At 47.3% G+C, this 22,085-nt stretch overlaps 1 protein-coding gene across 1 annotated transcript in view; it reads left to right on the top strand.

Moving 5' to 3' along the window:
• Nucleotides 1-19,754, top strand: part of TMEM260 (transmembrane protein 260) — an 87,048-nt gene extending 67,294 nt beyond the window's left edge. The window contains exons 16-19 of the transcript XR_012159604.2: nucleotides 11,143-11,315; nucleotides 11,732-11,911; nucleotides 17,971-18,018; nucleotides 19,499-19,754. The gene's annotated coding sequence lies outside the window, so the exon portion shown is untranslated. The remainder of the gene's footprint in view (nucleotides 1-11,142; nucleotides 11,316-11,731; nucleotides 11,912-17,970; nucleotides 18,019-19,498) is intronic.
• Nucleotides 19,755-22,085: the final 2,331 nt, after the last annotated feature.

The raw sequence follows: 22,085 nt of genomic DNA, 5'->3' as shown, positions 1-22,085 counted from the left end.
AAGCTGAGTCAGACAAAACAAAGAAGCTTGGTGTAGCACAGCAGGAGTAGTGACTAGATGGGCAAATTGGTCCATCCTCCCCTTGTACAAATATCTGTCTGCGTGGTGCACAGATACCCATGCCCCAGCACTGACTACAGATGAAATCCACCCTGAGCAGCGAGCCAACATGAGACTTACGCACAATTTACATCTCAGGTCAGGCTTAGTGAGACTTGAGTGCTGCATTGTATCTCTGCTGGCCCATGGCAAAGGGGTGAATTTCACGCACAGCTTGTGCCACAAACATAGGCAGCGAAAGAGGAGGTGGTGGAAGCTAGGGGATAGGCCTCTTTATACTCTGTCATGACCCCAGACTGGTGTGTGATGACTATGCTGGGGAAGCCCTGTAGCTCCGGGATGGTTGCAGGGGGAGAGAAATGCAGAGAAGTGTAAGCAGTCTGAGGGTTAGTGTTTCTACTTGCTTGGGGCTGTATCTTTCCCTTCTCCACTTGTGCATCGTGTTCCCTCTCCCCAGTTTGCAGCCATTGCAGCATCTGGCTGGTTGTCTTCGATGTGAGCGTTTTCTGTGTTGCAATTCTTCTGGTTTAAAATGTGGTGCATGGTGCCCAAAGTCAAAGTCTGCTCGTGCTACGAGTTGAACTATGTTTCCATGACTTAGACCTGTAAGCTGGGACCCAGTGCCGAAAGGATCCATGCAGGGATTGTGGTGTCCCTGAGATCCCTGTCTTCTCTTTAGCAGCCAACCAAATATTAAGGGCCTGCTCCATCTCCCACAAAGACCAGGGTCAAATCGCCTTCTGGATTTCAAATGGGAGCAGGAGCAGATCCATGTTCCCCCTGCATGTCCGCCAGCACCACGGCTGATGGCTTCCTTCTGAACGCTGGCATCTGGCAGAGGTGGCACTGAATGGTGATGCCAACATTGAGCAGGAAACCAGTCCTGTAGTTTAGTGAAATACCAACCAGTTTTTGAGCTGGCAGCACGCACTCTTTGTACCAGCTCCAACGGTGTGCCGACACCGTGGTCACCCCTGGCTCTGCGGATGCATTTAGGACCAAAACAGCAGCATACGCCGGGGACAGGGAGTGCAGATCATCTTGAATTTTACATGATTGAGGCTCTGCAGGACAGCATGGACTAGGCAAAGGCAAGAAAGGCCAAGGACTAGGAAAGACGAGAAAGCCAGAGACAGTGCTGGGCATTGTTCTACTGCTCCCGTGTTTAAATCACTGATATCTAATCTTGCCCCTGATTTTGGTCCTCATCTCGTCTGTCTTTTGTAAGCTGCTTCCCGTGACCTTTCCTCTGTCGAGGGGGGTGCATGTTACTCCAGCCAGCCCTTCATGCCAGCTGGCAGAGGGTGCTCTTGCCTAGCATATCTGGCTCCCTCCCCCAACGCCGACTGAATTGTCTTACCACTGTCTGCTGCCACCTGCGTGGGTCCAGAGATCCCCAGGTAGCACTTCAAAACGTTGCTGCTAGTCCACAAGGCTAATACGAAAGATCGTAGAATCCACTTCATGAATTTTCCTGCTACGTTGGGCACTTCACATTTCCCTTGCTTTATTCAAATAGGAAATCTGTCTGTATTTGCATGTGTATGAGAGAGAGAAAAAGGTGCTCTGAATAATTCCAGATTTAATTGGAAATTTAGTAAATCTGCTAAAATATTTAGTGGTTTCAATTTTTCCTCTTCTGTAGGAAACAAAGGCCCCTGGTTTATCATGTGTCTTTCAACAACTTTAATTTCATTTGTAGATTACGGATGGAAGTAGCATTTCCACTCGGTTGCATACTGGGCATTAAGAAGACAAAAACATTCATTGTTTGAAGCACTCAGAATTTTTTTTTTTCCAGACGTTAAGCTGTAGGTGGCATTCTTTATACCTGACATCAGAGCACTTTTGTCAGGCGTTTAGTTGACAGGATTTACTGCAAACCCATCTTAGGTGTGTGAAGCAGTGAAAACAACAAAATGTTTCTGTCAGGTGGCGAGGTTTGGTGAAGAGGGAGCCGGGCTGATCAGCGCTGATAGGGTAACTGCTGCTTTTCAACCCATGTAATTAAAGGTTTGTAGAGTGCTTTGAAGGGAATTAATTAGCAGAGAATGGTGGTTTTGTTTACGGTTTTTCTCATCAACATAATCAGAAGCTAGCCTTGCTAGAGGTAGCAAACTGGACTGCGATTTCCCCAAGCCCATGAATGCTTCACAATTTTATGGTCCCTGCAGGCTTATTACATTGGTTTCTTCACTTTCATTTCTATTGTTGTTGTTATTGTGTTAGCCAGAAGCATGGTCTAGTGATTACAGCATTGGAGTGGGACTCGGGTCTTGTCTACCCTGGAAAGTTGTATCATTTTAGCTATACTGTTATAGTATCACTCCAGTGTGTGTGGACCAAGGCTATATTTGCCCTAGGAGTGCTTTGCCAGTGTAGGAATATCAGTATACCATCCCAGCAAAGCACTCCGAATGTGGGAGTAGCTGTCCTGGCAAAGCTGAGGTTTGTACAGGTATAATACAGCCACCTGCCCACTCCCAGCGCCTGAGCAAAATGAGCTATACTGGTAAAAGCACTGCGTCTACACTAAGGGCTTCTCCAGCTGTGTCAGTGATGGATCATGCCTCTTTACGCTCCTGTCTGAGGCCACGCCTACATTACCACTTATGTCGGCAAAACTTATGTCCCTCAGGGGTGTAAAAAAACCACACACCCACGAGCAACATAAGTTTCGCCAGCATAAGTGGTAGCATGCACAGCGTTATGTTGGTGGGAGAACTTCTCTCGCTCCTTGGGGGCGGTTTAATTATGCTGGCAGGAGAGCTCGCTCCCATCGGCATAGAGCGGCTACACAAGAGATCTGACAGCAGTGCAGCTGCATCAGTCTCTAGTGTAGACGTAGCCTGAGACAGCTGTTCCAGCAGAAGCCCATAGAGTAGACACCACATACTGGCAAAACCGTGCTTTTACTGGTATAGCTTGTTTTGCTGGTCTCTGTCTGTATAAAGGTGCTGGTGGTGGTCCCTTGCTCTCAAGTGGGGTGGGAGGCCACCCCACCTCACTGCGTCAGGCAGCAGCACTCAGGCTTGGGTCCCGCTGGTAGGGCCAGTTGTAAGCAGTCTATAGCTCGTAGCCTGCTAGCAGGGGCAAACAACCTTTAACAGTCTCGAGCTCTAGACCCCTCAAGTAGGGCAGAGCAGGGATCAGTCTTTAGCCTAAGCCTCCAGGCTAAAGCAGCCAGCAAATGGAGCTCTGACCTCTGGGCAGGGCCGGGGTCAAGCTTTTGCCTAAACCTCCTGGCTAAAGTAGCCTGCAAACAAACAGTCTGGAGCCCACAGCCTCCTGGCTGGAGTGAACCACAAGCAATGCACAGGCTTTCTGGCCTAGGACAGGCCACCACATCTGGGGTGGGGTTGGCAGCAGGATGACCCAGGCCCACCCTACTCCACCAAGTCCCAGCCCCAGGGCCTAACAGTGGCAAGTGGTTCCACCACTGGGTCAATGGGGATCCTCTGAAACATGCTGACCTCTGCTCTGGCAGCAAAACTGGATACAGTCTGGCTTCCCTGGGCTACTTCCTACCACAGTCTGGGCAAGGGGGTCCATAGTCCAAGGGTTCTCTGTCTCTTTGGGTTACACCGTGGACGGCAGTCCCAGAAACTCCTCTCCAGGGTGGGCTGCCGCCGAGGGCAGAGCTCTACGCAGTGCAGGTTCAGCTCCGGAGTTCTGCAGCGGGCTGGAGATGTCTGTTTTCTTCCCGGCTCCCACTCAACTGAGCTGCCGGGTCCTCCCTTTATACTTCCTGCCCTGTCCGGGTACTTTCTGCAAGGGCAGTGGGGTGGGTTTGGCTCCACCCACCAGGCAGAGTGTAGTGGTCCCTTGCTCTTAGGTCTGGAGGGAGGCCACTCCACCTCACTGCACTGCTTTATACTAGTACTGTTATACATACAGGACTTTCTGCAACAGCTGTCAAGGTAAAGGAAGTTCTTGACATTCTCCAGGGTCTCTTTATTGATCTGAATTACAGAAGCAGGATCCTGGTGATTCAGAGCCTGTTGGTGGAATACTTTAGTTTTCTTGGTTGGGTATGAGGCCGAGTTGGTTGTAGACCTCAGAGAAAGTTGAGCTGGTCATGTTCTTTGAATGCCAGAAAATTGACTCCCAAAGCAGGTCATGTTCTCTCAAAGGAACCATAGCCAACGGATGAAGGGCGGGCAAAAAAAGCACTTCAAAGACACCCTCAAAACCAACATGAAGAAGTGCAATATTGACATAAACTGATGGAAAACTCAAGCCCTTGACCAACCAAAATGACAAGGGACCTTGCGGCAAGGATCCCAGTATTTTGAGATCCAGCAGACAACAGGAAACAGAGAAACAGGAAAGGAGGAAAGAACATGCTGCAGCCCAACTCAGCAATCCAGATTCACACCTTCCATTGGGAAATGTCTGTCTCAATTGTGACAAGTTTTTTGGATCCTGGATTGGTCTCATTAGCCACCTGTGGATTCACCAGTGATAACTGGCTGTCATTTTACGGATGACAATAGTCCTCAAACTCTGAGGGATCACTGACACATACATATAGGAAGGGGAGTAACTATAAGACACCTTTATACCAGTGTAACTGCATCCACATTAGAGATTTTTACCACTATAACTTTGATGGTTTAAAAAAAAAATCACACCTCTAGCTGAAATAGTTGTACCAGTAAGCAGGCCTTTGCTAGTGCAACTATTGGAATGTAAGGGCTTGTCTACATGGCACATCCAGGAAAATTAATCTGAATTAACTAAAGAAGTGAATTTGAAGTGGATTAGTTAAACTGCATAAAATCCTTGTGTGAACACCCTCATTCAGAATTAAAGTGGCCTTATTTCATCTTGTCTTAGGCCATGTCTACACTATCCGCCGGATTGGAGGGTAGTGATTGATCTATCGGGGATCGATTTATCACGACTAGTGTAGATGCGATAAATCGATCCCCGATCGCTCTGCTGTCGACTCTGGAACTCCACCACGGCGAGAGGCGGAAGCGGAGTCAGCGGGGGAGCGGTGGCCGTTGATCCCGCGCCACGAGGATGCGAAGTAAGTGATTCTAAGTCGATCTAAGATACGTTGACTTCAGCTACGCTATTGTCGTAGCTGAAGTTGCATATCTTAGATCGATCCCCCCTCCCCCCCCAGCATAGACCAGGCCTTAATTCACTTCCAAGTGAATTAAACTAAGCTGAATTAAGCCACTTTAATTCTGAATGAGGGTGTTCCCACAAGGGTTTTATGTAGTTTAACAAATCCACTTCAGATTCACTTCTTTAGTTAATTCAGATTAACTTTCCTGGATGTCCCTTTGTAGACAAGCCCAAAGTGTGACCTCGAATGTCTGCTACACTGCTCAACCTGTGGTGGTCACCTACCTACCTAACTGGAACAGCAGGCAGGCTACATCACTACTTTGGGATGGGATTTTTCCAAAGCCTGAACTCTGCCCCCGTTGAAATCAATGGCCCCCACTGAAGCCAATGGGAGTTTTATTATTAACTCCAATGGGAGCAGTGTTAGGTTTTTTTGGTAAATCCTTTGTTTATTTTTTCTCTTGAAAATTGAGATCAGCCTCTTTGGAAATCCTTTTGCTGTAATTCTCTTAACTGCTGTAATGCAAACTGGCCACAAAAGCTTCTAAAGAAATCAAGCCTTCTGTGAGCTCTAGAAGAAAGAGAGAAAATTGTCACCTTCCCCCCCAAGTTGCATGTTGTTTTCCAGGGAGCAAAGGGCATTCTCTGGGAAGAAGACTTTTATCTGTGGCCGTGAAACTAGATTTATCATCATGCCCTGATTTTGGGGGTGGGGAAGTGCCTTTTGTTTTCTTTGGACTTTAGGCAGTTCATACTGCCATCATGAAACTGGATTTCAAACCACCATTTACTTTTTTTTTTTTTTTCTGGGCAGTTTTTGGCATCTAATGTTAATCCTGAAATTGGAAACCACAGTGGATAAAAGTTCTGTGTAACTTGCTTCCAGAACAAATAAGGTACAGCAGATAATTTTAGTGTTAGATTTCAGGAGCTGGGAGGGAGGTGGGGGGAGACAGCACCTTTCCTTTATAATGTCAGCCACCCTTCAAATGCAAGAGCAAAAATTCCCAAATTGAGATCTAGTGCATGTAGAGAAGGTTCATTTTCAAAATGGCGACAGCCTGCACTTAGGTGATATTAGAAGACACCGTGACAGTAAAGTAGTTTTATGCACAGCGGCTTAGCAAACATTTTGAGAACTAGTTTAGCGAAGCTATCAGGTTTAAAAATATCGAGCCACAAAGTTTTAATGAAACTATGTGTGGATCAAAGTATCATAAAGAGCATCCAAGAACTGCTTAAGAGATCCGTGAGTGGAAATTAGAATGGATCTTTGGGATTTATTCAGTAAAGCTGTCTATTTTGACCTTTTTTCAGTCTCATATTAAGGCTGCGGAAAGTGTGTTTTGTTTAGCTAATGCTTGGGGCTTGCGGCAGCTATTAGGTCGATTAAATTGGTGCTGCCACTGAAGTTTTAGTATGCATTAATTGACTGATAAGGACTTGGGAATCAAATGGCTGAAGGAAGGGGCTATCATTGGGTTTTCTCGCTTTATTTCTCTTTGCACTTCATTTACATCTCAAGCCCTATTGGTGATCCAGATTTGAATAAAGCCCCAGCTTAAGCAGTGATTAGATCTCAATAGCTTGGATTTTCAATGAAATTGCTGCTTCCCTCCCCCTTAACCAGATGTATTTAGAAATAGTAGCGGAAACTGACACCTGGGGTAACTTTATCATTCAAAACGAAGCTTCCGTGTATATATAAAAAACCTGCTGACATGAGGGCAGTACTTGATAGGCCTTTGACTCTGTCAGTGTCAGGGGTTAGCAGGAAACAAAGCCTAGGCCAAGCCAGGCTTCAGCAAGAATGAAAGCAGATAAGAAACCCTCCCTTCTCATTCTCAGGTTAGCCCTTTAACGAGCCATCCAAAAAACATGCATTCAAAGCAATGATCCTGTAAACTCCAGAATAAGAAGTAAACCATCAGGAATATATAATGTAACAAGCAGCTGGGTTTTTTTATTCTGATTTTATTGTTATTATTGGGAAGCAATATTTTTAACTGTAAAATTCACCTTCTAATCCTTAAACTGGTGATATGACAGTGTCAAATATGATGGGATTTTGTGATTCTCATTACTGTTATGCATTGTTCTTGACTAGTATTCCATATTAATATTTATAAATGCCATACAAATCGTTTTTATGGAAATAGGAGGCCCCAAACCCTATTTTTTATATTATTTTCAACATACAAACATTACATCCAATATAGTTGATTACATTTTAGAACAAAAATGATTTTGCAAACAATCCACTTAATGCTGGTTAGGGTTGTTGTGGGTGGGGGGGGGGGGGGTTGTGTGTGTGTGCGCAGAATGAAAAGCTGCAGATACGGTCTTTTTACTAGTGTTCGCACAAACAGTATTCAAATGATAAAGAATAAAGGAATGTTGATTGCAATGCAAGAGTGATATCAGACAGACATGAAAATACAAACAGGAAGGAAAGTGTGTTTGAATTCCAAAAAGTGTATACCTAAAATAGCAAGAAAAGAAACAAAGTCAACAATCAAATGGAGTTTGGTAATTAACCATTGTCTTCTTGGGAGGAATTTGAATAGCTACCGGCCTCCTGGTGATTCTATTCTTTTCCAGTGTGAATTCTCTTATGAAAGAGAAACATTGGGAATTGGCTGCCTGAGAATAGATATATTATTAGTAGACAGTAGCCATGTTTTATAAAGAGGAAGGATGGTTCAGTGGTTAGGGCTCTAGCATAGGTCTTGGGAGACCTGCGTTCAATTCCCTTTTCCACCATAGACTTCCTGTGAGATCTTGGACAAGTTGCTTAGCCTTTGTGTGACTCAGTTCCCTGCCTCTAACGTGAGGGTGGTAATACTGTCCTAACGGGTGCTATGAGGAGAAAGACTAACGATTGTGAGATGCTCAGATACTGCAGGGATGTGGGCCAGATGCGGATCAACAGTAACATAGAAGGAAGTCAAATCTGTGAAACCATTACTCAAGTATTCTGCTGAAACAATAGCTTTGATCCATTTTTTGAAGGGGGAAAACCAGAGTGAAGTTTTTCTTGAAGCAGACTGTCAGAGTTGGACACGTTCCCTTCCCCTTTCTCCTTCAGAAAATAAACGTTTGGAAGATGGAACCCAAAATAGGTTTCTGTGAGGATATATTAGCTGTCCCTTGCGTGCACGCCCTGGATTGGTGCTGAGGGTTGCCATGAAGGAGCATGCTGGATTGGCAACGTAGTGTCTGAGCACCCTGATTTTGGCATCTTGTGACTGCAGGACAGAGCATGCCAGACTGGTGTCATAGGGTTGCCTATGACTAGCTGACTGAGCATGCTAGATTGGCATGATAGGTTTGTCGTGTGCACACTGGCTTGGGGGTGTAGTGTTGGACTGAGCATGCTGGGCTGGGGTTGTTGGTGAGTGCTGGGCTGCTGGCATTCAGTTGTTTCAAGAGTGCTGTTTATGCATTTATTTAAACAAGTGCCTCAAACGTTACATGCAAACACATGAAGATAAAAGGGTAAAACCCTGGGCTCTTCCCAACCTTCATCATTAGTTTAGTTGGGAGTTTGTACTGAGCTAAAAGGAAATGGATGTCTTGGCTTCGCGTGGCTCCATAGAAATCAAAACTACCTGTAACCCAGCTCCAAAGAAACACAGGTCTAGAAAGACTGTGATGATGGCAATGATCATTTGACCCAGGCTGTGACAATGTCCAGAAAACACCTGTATTGTGTGAAGCAAAAGGCCACATGTACTAGCGATGGATGAACTTCCGAAAATTGCTTTGGACTCAAATAATCACCCCAAAATGTGGGTGCTTCCCAGAGTCTGTGGTGGCTCCCATCTCCTTGACCTCATCCCTCCTAGCACAGGACACTGTCTCTTCCTCCAACTCCCTCTGCCTTCTGTGATGGATCTTCACAGAAGCTTCCTTCCAGCTCCAGGCCTGTGGGAAAACTTTCTCCCCCTTTGTTTATGGGGTTTGGGTGTGTTGGCTCCTCCTAGCCCAGCATCCACTTGCCTGAGTCCTGCAGATCTCTTTCTTCAAAAACATACAGCTAGCTGGGGTTTCCCTGCAGCTTGCATCCCAGAGTGCAGTGTGTATGCATGTACACAGTCTGAAAGTTTCATCTTCACATGGCAGCCTCTAATTTCCCAGGGATGGAGGCTAGGGGATCTTGTGACCTACAAGCAAGCTGTGTGTTCTGGGGTGTATATTGTGAAGGAAACCCCAAATTGCCTTTGTAAGGCACTGGGGAGCGTGTGTTGCAGGTCTCCCTCTGTGCCCAAGCACAGAGGATATGAGCTTGTTACAGCCTTATCTAGGGAAGTGTGTCTCTTTAGCTCACACTGATGCCATGCATGCTGTCAGCTCTGGAGGTGGCCAGCGAAACCCCTGGTGTATCTGTCAGCTGTCACACCTTTACACGTTGAAAGGCTGAGACCACAATAGTATCTCTCTTGCCTGCAGAGAGTGAAGAGGACACATGGGTTTCTCCCCAAACCCCAAGCCCCCCCCGCCCCTTTCAGATGGGAAAGGAGGTTTGTGATGTCCACTGGCTGGACGTCTCAACTGAAGTGGGAGGAGACAGCAGGACAGTCAAGCTTCTCCCTAAAGGGGAAAGACCCTGCATTAGAGAGTGAAACCAGGCCCCCTCCACTCGGTTCGAGAGGCCCTGCCACTGCCAGGTAAGGAACTGGGGGAGGAGGTTGCTCTGAGTTCAGCTGAGTGTGCTGGGAAAGTTTTGCTTTTTTACAAAATGGGAAGGAAAAAAATCTCCAAACCCTCCAATCTGGGGTTTCGATTTTTGTACAAAATCCTTTGCAGGCCAGTAATCATCATCATAAACCTGAATGGTTTCCATGCAGCGTGTCTGTGTGGGTTCCAAATGAGCACCTGGGGGGAATCCCAACAACCCCCGCCATGAGGCAAATCCACGCTCAGACTGCGGTACAGCCGTGGCTGTCACTGGAGATACTGAACCAGTTCAGTTCTGGAGGAGCGTTACATGGCTGTATTACCAGATATTAGCCAACGTGAGCCCATTTCGGGTCACAGCAGATCTCAGATAAGTGAGATTTGGGTAAACTGAGGCTATCGCATGTGGGCTCCTCACTACCTTCACATCTCCATATAACTCTGACCCTGCCTACCTATCGCTCCGTGCTGAGCCTGGCATTGTCACCCCACCCGCACTCTGACATTGATCCCATCCTTGTTCCCCTGCTTGTCCGTGCCATCACCTCCGTGCATTTCTCCACACAGCCCCCTGTGTGCGGTACCATCTCCCTGTGCTTATCCTGAAGGCCCCAGCCATGTCCACATTAAAGCCGCCTTTGACAGCCTCTTCTCCAGTGCTGCCTACTGTGAATATAGCTGATGTATAAAAATCCCCTATTTGTTGTTCTCCTTCCCTTCACCTGTCTCCCTAACAAGTCTGTCCTTAGACTATGAGCTCCTGAGGGCAAGGACCGTCCCTTTTATATTGTGGGCATCGTCGTAAATAAATAATGACTGAGGTTGTAAGTCAGTGTCAGGTACCTTAGAAATACAGAGACTAATCGTATTGCCTGAGTGTTGGAGGGATTTGTGCAGGAACACTGCACAAGACGTAAGCACACTCTTACAATTTCCGGCTCTCGCTCAGTTGTTAATTTGAATCTTTTTTAATCTGAAGTAAAATTGGGTTTACCGATGGATTTGGATTAATCAGATCTGAAAGTACCTGGAAAGCCAGTAGACAGTTAGAAGAATTAACTTTCAGTGCTCCAAAAAGCGAAATATAATGGAAACTGGAATGGCTGTGGGAACCGATCTCTTGAATGACATTCTGTGTTCTGTTCAAACAAAACAAAACAGCCTGCGTGCACCCCCTCCCCCAAATACATTACATAAAACAATGCAATCTTCTTGGGAAACTTCTTAAAGAACCATTCCTGGGAAAAGATTTTTTTCCCCCCATATTAACAAGTTGTTACTCTTATTTAAAACTTCTCTCTCTCTCTCTCTCTCTCACAGGTCATATGTGGATAGAATTTAACATGCCAGATCAGAGAATTGAACCATCTAGCCCAGCATTCTGCCTTGGGCAGTGGCCAGTACTTGATACTTCACGAGAAGAGAAGCATTCCCTCCCCGATAACTTATGCAGTGATGCTGTCTGTGGAGGATCAGTTTACACCCTGAAGCAGGCGCGTTGATTACTCTTATTTTAGCTTACCTTCCATAACAGCAATTGTTATGGTCACCAGTATAGCCAAACCTTATTTAAATCTATTCACAGCATCTGGGTTCTTCTGATGGGGGAGTCAGGTTGCTAGCTCATGGGAGGGAGGGTAGGGATGCATTTTTATCACTGGACTCGAGGAATAAATGATGCCCACAACTTCTAGGAACTGCAATCTTAACTCCCGCAGCCCTGCAATGGAAACTTGTCTCATAGCATGGCTTGCTGAGTTAGTGGTGAATAAAGCCCCTTGCAGCCCATTCACTTTGATGCTATGTAACCTTTGAGGCTCCGTTTGCGGTGTGCCCCCGTACATTACAAGTCACCCACATTTACCTGAAATGATCTTCAGACCTGCGGCATGCCTTTTTCTCCCAATAGATGCTGCTATTTGGCACTGCTCATGAATCTGCTTTTGCAGCTTGCCCAACTGGTTTGTAGTTTCTAGTGGCCAGAGATGGCCTAGTTGAACCAGGAGGTGAGAAAAGAAAACATCAGTATACACGAAGGATGAGATTTTGGGGAACTGGGTCTCCAAATCCTTTCAGCAGCTTTGAAAAGGTAAGCTTAATATTTAATTGCTAGGTAGAATCCACTGTCGTGATAGTAATGGAATGGCGGTGTTAGATGGGGATGGGAAAGTACAAGCGTGGATTTGAAAAGCGTTTCCCTAAGGAAAACTGATGCCCCGTTTTGAACAGCTTTCCTTCCTGCTTCCTCTGCTTATCATTCGTTCCACCTATTCATAAAAGGGACTGAAGCAAAACAGAGGCCTTTGTGTTACTTGCTGGCTGCCTTAATGAGAGGGGAGTTTCAGAATTGGGGAGTGGGTGTGTGTGCTCACATGCCATGGTATGCCTAGAGGAGGGGGTGGGAGTGGGGAATAACAACTGGGTAACTGAAGAAGGAAATCAAAAGGGAACTTTGTGACCAAACTGTCTCCTGCAAAACTTGGCCCTGACTAAGATCTCATGCAGGTTTCACAGTGTGTGTAACCCCCTTGACTTCGGTAGAGATATTCCTGACTAACACTGGTGTACTTGAAATCAGAATCAGGCTCATTATGAGCAAAACTGTAGGTATAGCTGGTAACACCACCAACAGCTAAGGTTTTCTAACACTTTTCATCATAAGACCCTGTTTTCAGTTGCTTTTAACTTTCCCAACCTTGTCCATGCTCAGTGTCTGCCTCTGGCTGAGTTACTTTTATTTATTTATATATATTTATTTATTTAAAGTTTCAGCTAAGAGAGTTCAGCTGTTGCTCAGAGCAAAGCTCAGGGAAAATATGTTTAAAAATTCTCGCTACTGTTTTGCAGACAAGCGCTATCTCCTCCACGCTTTGGAGCGCCCGGGCTTGAAATTTGGTAGAGGGGTTGCCCTTGTGTCAGTGAAGTGCTTTTCGCATCCTTGTAGAAATCTACCCATATTTGGCCAAATTATGAGCTTTTAAGTAGAGCTTTGTTAAAGTTTGACAGATAAATTCTCTGCGGATTGTATCCACGCTGAGCATGCTCCGCCCCTCCCCAGGGGCTACAGGGGATGAGCAGGATTTTCCTCAGTTGCACCTCCTGGCAGACAGGGGCTACTGTGGCACCAGGAACTAAGAGCAGAGAGTCTGTCGCTCCATCCTGTGCTCTCAATTCTCCCACTGCTGGAGGAGGAGACCAAGGAAGCTCGCAGAGTGGAATGCAGAGGGGTGAGGAGTGGAGGTGGGGCACAAGCTGCAAAGAAACAATCTGTGAGGTGGGGTGGGGCAGAGCATGCTCAGCCTGGATGCAATCTACCCCACACCAGGGGTACCTGCTAGGGGACAAGGGCAGAAGGGGGCAAGTGTGGGGAACAGGGAACGAACCACATCTGTAACCACTGGAGACTCCACATCAGAACCTGGAATAAAGCACAGGACTCCTGAATCTCAACAGTCCTCTGCTGTGACACCCACTCACAAAGTGTCTTGTCACCTTCTAGTAGTAGGTCCACATACAGGGTAACAGCCTACTGCTGCTACCAGCTATTCCATTAGATCAAGAGCTAGAGGTTTTGCTGTGGATCTCTAGATTCCAACCCTTCTGATAACATTGTAGGGATTCAGTATTGTTCCACATGATGGAATTTCTGTTTCTTCTTTGGGTGCCTTCTCATGTCCATTCCATATTAGGTGTGTGTGCTCGCCACATACACCAGTGCTGGAAGTTTTTCCCTCAGCAGTATCTGTAGGGGACCGGCTCTGGCGCCCCCTGCAGGGTGCTCGTGGTATAAGGGGGCACCACCGGCTCCCCCGACGCTCAGTTCCTTCTTGCTGTCAGTGACGGTGCTGGAACATCGGCTGCTTCGGCTAGCAGTGTTTCGTTTTATGTTCTTGTGAACCTTGAAAACCTGTAATATAGTTGTTAGTTTCTTAGTTACCCTTAGCAGTAATCATCAACTTTTGGTTAGTCCCAAATGGGACTCAGCCAGGGGATGGGGCATGCCCCGTACCCAGGCTTTAAGCCCTGCGATCACTGCAAACAATCCACATATCACATAAGGTGATCACCTTATATCATCAGTGATCCACATATCACATAAGGTGCTTAGGCCAAGGGCACATAAGTGACAAGTGCCATATCTGCAAGTCCTTTAAACCTAGGATGAAGAAGGAGCGCGATATCCACCTGAAAGTGCTCCTGATGGAGTCGGCACTCACTCCGGCACCGGAGGAACAGTCCGTCTCTGCACTGAGCACCGGGGCCTCCATGCGCAGTGCTCCGCCGGCGCTGTCCATGAGCCAGCACCGGCCCTCCATCCGCGGCTCCGGGGAAGAAGCGGAAAAAGAGGGGGAGGGGAAGATCTCTCACCTCCCATAGGGGCAGGAGAGGGCTGGGGGTGAGCCACAATCTGTGCTAAGCAGCTCAGCACCCCCTTTGGGAAGTCGGACCCCATCTCAAATCGAGAGGTGCAGCCCATCCCATGCTTCGCCTGTGATCTTGGATAACAGTGCAGGCCCTAGCCAGCTTCAGATGCCATCGATGCCCAAAGCTCTTTGAGCAGCTCAAGAGATCTTGACGCTCCCCGTGCTGCCCACACCAGCTCCCATGGTACCCCAGTCTCGGGGAAAGCCCGTGTTGGGACCTATGCATGTGTCCCTGCCTAAGTGGTACTGATCCCCACCGAGAGGGACGTCCTGCCAACATTCACTCGCTCGAAGCCGTCACACCTCAGGACTGGAGAGGCAGGCTCTATGGAGCCCTCTTTGGTCCCCACACCGGACGCATTGATCGAGGGACTCGAGGTGTACCTTGCCAGTAGATTGGTGCAGACCCTCTGAGGCATGTGCCACCCGGCAAGAACTCCGGGACCGGCCCCAACTGTCTCCAAGGGCCCAATACTGATTCCGGCACTGATTGGACACCAGAGACCACCGGCCACCTGGCTGTCATCGCCTTGTCTCCAAGACGGAGGTCGCCCTACTCAGGATGATCCTCCCAGCAACTGACCCATAGTTTCCAGTCCCATTCAGTGTCCTGGTACTGATCGAGTAGCATGAGGTGCGGATTGCTGGTATCTGATGCAGATCTGCTGAACGCCGTCGGTCACAGAGAGCCTGACCAAGACAGTCTTGCTTGGACAGGTTGGCTTTGGGACGCAGTGACCGGCATTGGTTGGACAAGAGCCACCGCTCAGCCTGATCCTGGTCGCCTGGGACCAATCACTCCACTGGTAGCTCCAACTTGGAGCAAGGTTCCCTGCCTGCGGGAGAAGCCCCGGTACTGGCAGTGCCAACTACATTATTGTCTCAAGTCCAAAGGGATGTTGCGGTGCTTCAAGCCATGTGCTGCTCTCTGGGCCTACTGGTGAATGACAAAAAGTCAACGTCAGTGCCAGTGCAGAGGATAGAGTTTTTCGGAGTGGTCCTCGACTCTACCTGTGCCAGAGCGTTCCTGCCGCTGGAAAGGTTCCACACGATGGCAAACCTCATCGCAGAAGTCTCCACGTCCCCTCTGACTACAGCCAGGGTCTGCCTGCACCTGCTGGGCCACATGGCAGCATGCACTTACATGGTCCACCATGCCAGGCTCTGGATGCAGCATGGTGGCGACTATCTATTCCCAGTTCCGAGACCCTCTGGAGAAGATCATTACCATCCCCCAGGCAATAGAAATCTCAATGCGAAGGTGGACCGACCGCAGGACAGTTGTGGAAGGGGTTCCATTCGACAACCCTCCTCACTCCATTGAGTTGGTGTCGAACACCTTGGACCTCGGTGGGGGGCACATATCAGCATCCACCAGACACAGGGGATATGGTCCCTGGAGGAGGCACGGTTACACATAAGCGTCAAAGAGCTCTGAGCGGTCCGGCTGGCATGTGGAGTCTTCTTTCCCCACCTGTCAGGCAAGGTGGTATGAGTCTTAACGGACAACACAGTCTCGATATTCTACATCAACAGGCAAGGGGGAGTGCTCTCGTCGGCTCTCTGTCAAGAGGCACTCCGTCTGTGGGACTTCTGTATCAGCCACGAAATTCACTTGGAAGCTTGTCACCTTCCTGGTGTCAGGAATATGCTGGTAGACCAGCTCAGCAGGGACTTCTCCTCTCACTACGAGTGGTCGCCCCATCCAGAGGTAGCCTGCATGATCTTCCTGAGGTGGGGAACTCCCCAAGTGGACCTATTCGCTACCAGACAGAACAGGAAATTCCACCGGTTTTGTTCTCGACAGGTTCTGAGCAAGGTCTCCCTCCCTGATGCCTTCCTCCTGTCATAGTCAGAGGGCCTGATGTACGCATTCCCTCCAATTCCTCTCATCAGCAGGGCCATGGCAAAGATCAAGGTTATCATGATCGCCCTGGCGTGGCCTCACCAGCATTGGTTCGGCACGCTCATGAGCCTGTCAGCGGCCCCTCCCTAGCCCCTACCCAACCAACTGGAGCTGCCATCACAGGACCATGGTCAGCTCTTACACCCCAACCTTGGATTCCTCCACCTCTCAGCATGGATATTGTGTGACTGAACCCGGAGGAGCAGAGCTGTTTGGAAGGAGTCCAGGAGGACCTGTTGGACTCCTTCCAAAGTAGGAAGTCCTCAACTAGACTGTCTTACCTGGCCAAGTGGATGAGGTTTTCCCTCTGGGTGTCAGAACGGGACATCTCTCCCTCATGTTCCACCATACAGGAACATGGACTATTTGCTCCATTTGAGGAGCCAGGGCCTGGCGCACACTTCCATTAGAGTGCATCTTGAGGCCATCCCCACTTTTCACCTGCCGATCCAAGGACAGACTGTATTCTCCCATGACATGAAGTTCAGATTCTTGAGAGGGTTGCAGAGATTCTTCCTGCAGGTGCAGGCTCCTGTCCCACAATGGGATCTTAATTTGGTCCTCTCTAGGCTCACTGGCCTGCCCTTTGAACCTCTGGGGTCCTGCTCCCTTTCCCATCTGTCATGGAAGGTCACGTTCCTGGTGGTGGTGACGTCAGTGAGATAGGTCTGAGAAATTAAAGCCTTGACCTCAGAACTGCCTCGGTCTTCTACAAAGATAAGGTTCAGTTGTGGCCCCACCCAGCCTTCCTGCCAAAGGTGGTCTCCACCTTCCATATGAACCAGGACATCTTCCTTCCGGTGTTCTTTCCCAAACCACACAAAACCAGTGAGAAGAGGTGTCTTCACGCCCTGGATGTCTGGAGGGCCTTGGCTTTTTACTTAGAACGTACCAAGCCTTTCCGTAAATCGACTCAACTCTTCATCGCTACAGCGGATAGGATGAAGGGTCATCCAGTGTGCTCGCAGAGGATTTCCAATTGGATCACCTCATGCACAAGGACCTGTTACGACCTGGTGGGGGTTCCACTGTCGCCGATTGTCAGAGCCCACTTGACGAAAGCTCAGGCATCTTTGGTGGCCTTCCTGGCACACATCCCTAACCAGGACATCTATAGAGCTGCAACGTGGTCCTCTGTCCACACATTTACCGCTCATTAGACTATCACTCAGCTGGCCAGGGACGATGCTGGATTCGCCAGAGCTGTGTTGCAATCTACACGTCCGTGAACTCCTACCCACCTCCAGGGGCACTGCTTCAGAGTCACCAAATGTGGAATGGACATGAGCGAGCACTCAAAGAAGAAAAGACAGTTACTTTTTCTGTAACTGGTGTTCTTTGAGATGTGTTGCTCATGTCCTTTCCATGACCCACCCTCCTTCCCCACTGTCGGAGTTTCTGGCAAGAAGGAACTGAGGGTGGCGGGAGCTGGCGGTGCCCCTTATACCGTGCCATGCATGCGCCATTCCAGGGGGCGCCAGAGCCGGTCCCCTACGGATACTGCTGAGGGAAAAACTTCTGGCACCAGCGTATGTGACGAGCACACACACGTACAATGGAATGGATGTGAGCAATGCATCTCGAAGAACACCCGTTATGGAAAAGGTAACTGTCTTTTTTGGCTTTTTAGTCAACTTAGGAAACTACATGGAAAAAAACCCCTACATTAAAAGAACGTGACGGTTGCAAAAGGCAAGCGCTCAAAAGTTAGGATATGTCAGTAGTCAGGTTTCCTGTGCAATCTTAATTTGACCGCCCTGTGCATATGCATTATGATACAGTCTTTAATTACATGATCACATACAATTTTTTCTACAGGGCCTCTGCCTCCTTCAGCGCACAGGATGGATGGAGCTCAATAAATAGGTAGCTATCCAATATTTCTTTCTGGCCATGGGTGTGTGGCCGTAGGTCCTATTTACTGTACACAGTTGAATCCCTGCACAGAGTAGGAATGATTAATTAAGGACTACCCTGTGTCAATCAGACTAGTTTTACTTGTGGCCTAAACTAGGCTGGGGCCAGTGCTTCCAATGGAGTGGAAAGCTGCTTGTAAAGTTAAGGCACTGGACTTGGATTCAATTCCTGCCTCTGCCACAGATTTCCTGTGTGATCTTGGACAAGTCACTTAATTTCTCTGTCAAAGGGGGATAATGGCACATCCCTATCTCACAGGGGTATGTGAGGATAAATTCTTCCATGTTGGTGAGGTGCTCAAATACTGCAGTGAAAGGGGTCATGTACAAACCTAGCTAGAGAAAGGCAGATGGTAAAAGTCTAAGGCCTTTGTCCAAAGCCCACTTCTGCATTTAGTACATGCCGCACACACTTAAATAAAATGTGAAAAATGTTTGCATTTCATTCTTTAAGTAACAGAGAAAGTCAAGCCGGATGTATCGGAAAGCTTAGAATTTGAAAGCAATATTATCCTCTGCCTGCAGTACAATGATTGAAAATGACATCTTCTGCATACCCAATTAAAATACATACCTTTTAACCTTCACAACCATTGAAGATCTGTATCATTAAGACTGATTCAACAAGATGCCTTGATATTCTAAATTATTTGTATGCCTGGTATTCCAAATAAACATTTGTGAAATTCATTTCAAAAGATGTTAACTCTTGTGAAACCCGTGTGCCCCAAAGGGATTATATAAATTTCCATGTCAAATATTTGAAGCAAAGCACTTGTACAGAAACAGTGTTTTTTTGTGTTTTGATGCCTTTCATTTCCATAAACTAGATTACTTTCTGAAATTACTTTCACACAGAGAACAGTTTCTATTGAATTCCAGTCAGTGAGCTCCTTGGAATGTGATGTGAATAAAATATCGATGAGCTATGTAGCAGCCGGTATGCATATGCATGTGTGTTGTATGAGGAGGGCAAACCAAGTTTAGATTTTATCTGTAAGAGGGTTCATAGACAGAGATTTACTGTCTTGGAGTAATTGCTAAACAACTGTTTCATTTATATCCTCACAAGAAAGCTCTCTGGATTTCTGTCTCCATCTCTTACCTGGCTAACGAGATGATCTCTCTTGTTAAGTACTGATTTGCTGGCATGCAGCTGTTTCTGGCTGTCAGGAGTTCTTCAACGGCAAAGTTTTATCTGCTTCTTGCAAACCCTGATTCTGCCAAAAAAAAAAAAAAGGCTTACACACAAAAAATTGATCTGAGCCAACATTATCCATATTGTCCTCCTTTTGCCAACCCTGTGAAATGATCAAATGCCCAGGTTTCTAGAGGAGGAGGAAAGAAACACTTGAAAACGAAATTTGCCGTTTTAAGTTTTACATAAACTACTCCTAAAACCTCTGTTTTCTATCATATCTTCTGTTTAGATTACGTCGGTCTTTGTGGGATTGGCTTCTGAAGTTGTTCGCAAGAGACTAGTGGGGACAGCGGGGACATCTGTGATCAATGTTCTGCAACTCAGCCCCAAATCATGGGCTATGGGAGCCTCCCTAAAGGACACGTGTCAAGTTCACTGGGTTCAAAACAAGCCGAGTCTGCAGAACACTGTGTCTCCTATCCGAATGGCTTCAGAAATTAAAAAATAAAACCCCAAAGAGATACCATCAATCAAGGGTTGTGCATTTGTGGTTTCTAGTTATTATTTGTAGTATGTGATTTATAGATTATGAGCAAAATTCTTCTTGCTGAACAGCAGTGAGGAGCCTCTTATCCTCAGTGAGGATCTTTATCATATATTTTGTGCTTGTTCAACACATGGCACTCCCATTGACATCAGTGGAAATCTCAGCTACAGAATCAGGATCAGCAAAGTGAAATCTGTCTTCTAAAACCAAACTAAACTTTCAGTCCTGCTCTAGTTGCAGCAGCGGCTGACTGCCCCCCAAAAGTGGGCAAGCAACCGCATTGGGGTGTGCAAAGATTCACTTGCATGCATAATTTAAACAGCACCCAGTCACCTGATTGGTGGTTGCAAATGTGAGCTGTGCAAACACACACACGCCAGCTGAAGATGTCAACTCACTCCATTGGGCTTAGACAGCTGTGTGCAATGAGCAAAGTCAAGCCGAATTGACCCCTTACTCTTCATCTTGATCAGAATGTCCTGCTGCAGAGTGGTTCTGCTGGAGAGAGACAAGGAACCTGCACAGATGTTCTCCCCGGGGTTCCTGCCACAACACTGTAAAGGGGTGTTTTGGTGGCAGAGCAAGAGTGGGCTGAAAGAATGGCTGGAGGCACACCCCATGGATCCATTGGTTTAACAACTCGGAAGTCACAGTTATTGCAGAACCGAACAGCCAGGAGGGGGAAGCTTTGTCCCCACCCATGAAGCAATCTTTGTACTCGGTGAGATTTATAAAGCAATAAGAGATGCCTGTCTGAACACTCTGGGCACTGCTGGCAAATACTAAACATACCCCACCTTGGGGTAAAATGCTCCCGTTTTCACAGTCTCACATCTTCCTTCTCCTCTTTTTCCATTTGTCTTGTCATCTGAAGTTGTCTGGTGGGTGGGTTCCAGACAGAGGCTCTTTTGTGACAGCAGCCGTTCGTCACCATTCCCTTTTGGACTTGTGCAGCAGCCCCCACCACATACCAAGCGGTGGTCCCATTGTGCAGCGACCAACGGAAGTTCGTGAATACTCATTTGGTATTAGTTCAACAGGAATGTCAGCTTGCGCTCGTTTTTGGTGAAACAGAGAAAGGCTAAGCCAAAGGTGAGTCCTTTGATGTCAGTTTTTGGATGTACTTTCCTGGTTTTTTTAACAAAGCAAACTGAAATTGGGGTCTTAGAGTGTAAATGCCTATCACAGTAGTTCAGACAGGAAAAGAAACAAAGTGGAGACCAGTGAGACGGTGGGTAAATGCGAGGGAGTAAAAAAGCCAACAGACAACCACTTTGCATGGACAAAGAATGAGGGCCTGATTCTAATCTTACCTGCACTGGTGTAAATCAGGAATAACTCCATTGACATCATTGTTAGATCATCATTAGATCCTTGGGAGGATCTGTACAGAAACTGGCATGGGTACCGGAGCCAGTAATTGCAATATGGTCCAGCTCAAATGCACGTCAAAATTACTTTGGAAGATCTGAACATAAGTGAAGTCAGTGGCAGCATTTGGAGAAGCCACCCCACTGTGATGAAATTAAATATTACGCCAATGGAAAAGGCCTTTGACTCAAGTTATGGTTTTCCTGTGTATGCAGACAGCCACACTACCGCTCAGCAGACTGCGAGGCTGTGCCCTGGGTGACTTCCCCCGATCCTAAACTTGCATTTTCTCTCTCTCCAGCAAGGATACTTGACTCCAGACTGGGTGCAAAGTTCGTCTCCCATTGAGACTTCAAGCAGCAAGCTCCCGATTGGTCATTTACTGGCCACAGTGCAGTGTAGTCCCTTTCTCGGTTGTGGTGAATGCAGAGAGGACAAGCCACCAACTAAAATGAACCCTGCCTAAACATTCAGGATGGGATTCTCAAACACTATCTACATGGGCCTAACTTTGCTCCCATTGGAGCCAATGGTAAAAGTCCCATTGGCCTCACTCTGCCCCATCTCCCCCTAGGGATCCATAGTCAGTCAACATTTTCAGCGGCAGGAGAAAGATAAAATGCTGGTCCCCTGCCACTGCTAATGTAATGTCAAAATGTGAAGTAAAAGCTCAAAACTGGGCTGTGAGACATTTTCTCTCTTCAGTGTATTTCTTTAATCTGGTTAGCGCCAGTCTTCAGGGGCAGACTTTGCAAAGCCCTGATTATTTTCGGCGGTCAATCTGGTCCAAACCAGGCTGGTGGCCAGTCTGTGTGCTCCCCACACTTTCCGAGTTTGTTAATCAGATCAATGGCAGGCTAGTCTGTAGGCTGACTGTACACAGGCCATTTTAATTGGCTAATCTGATCACTTGACAGTCTGTTGGGCAGGCTGGGGAAATCTCTACGTTGTTTTAGTT

This window comes from Lepidochelys kempii, chromosome 6 (assembly GCF_965140285.1).
Source record: "Lepidochelys kempii isolate rLepKem1 chromosome 6, rLepKem1.hap1, whole genome shotgun sequence".
Taxonomy (NCBI): Eukaryota; Metazoa; Chordata; order Testudines; family Cheloniidae; genus Lepidochelys; species Lepidochelys kempii.
Note: the sequence above shows the minus strand (reverse complement) of the source record. Positions and strands in the feature narration are given on the sequence as shown.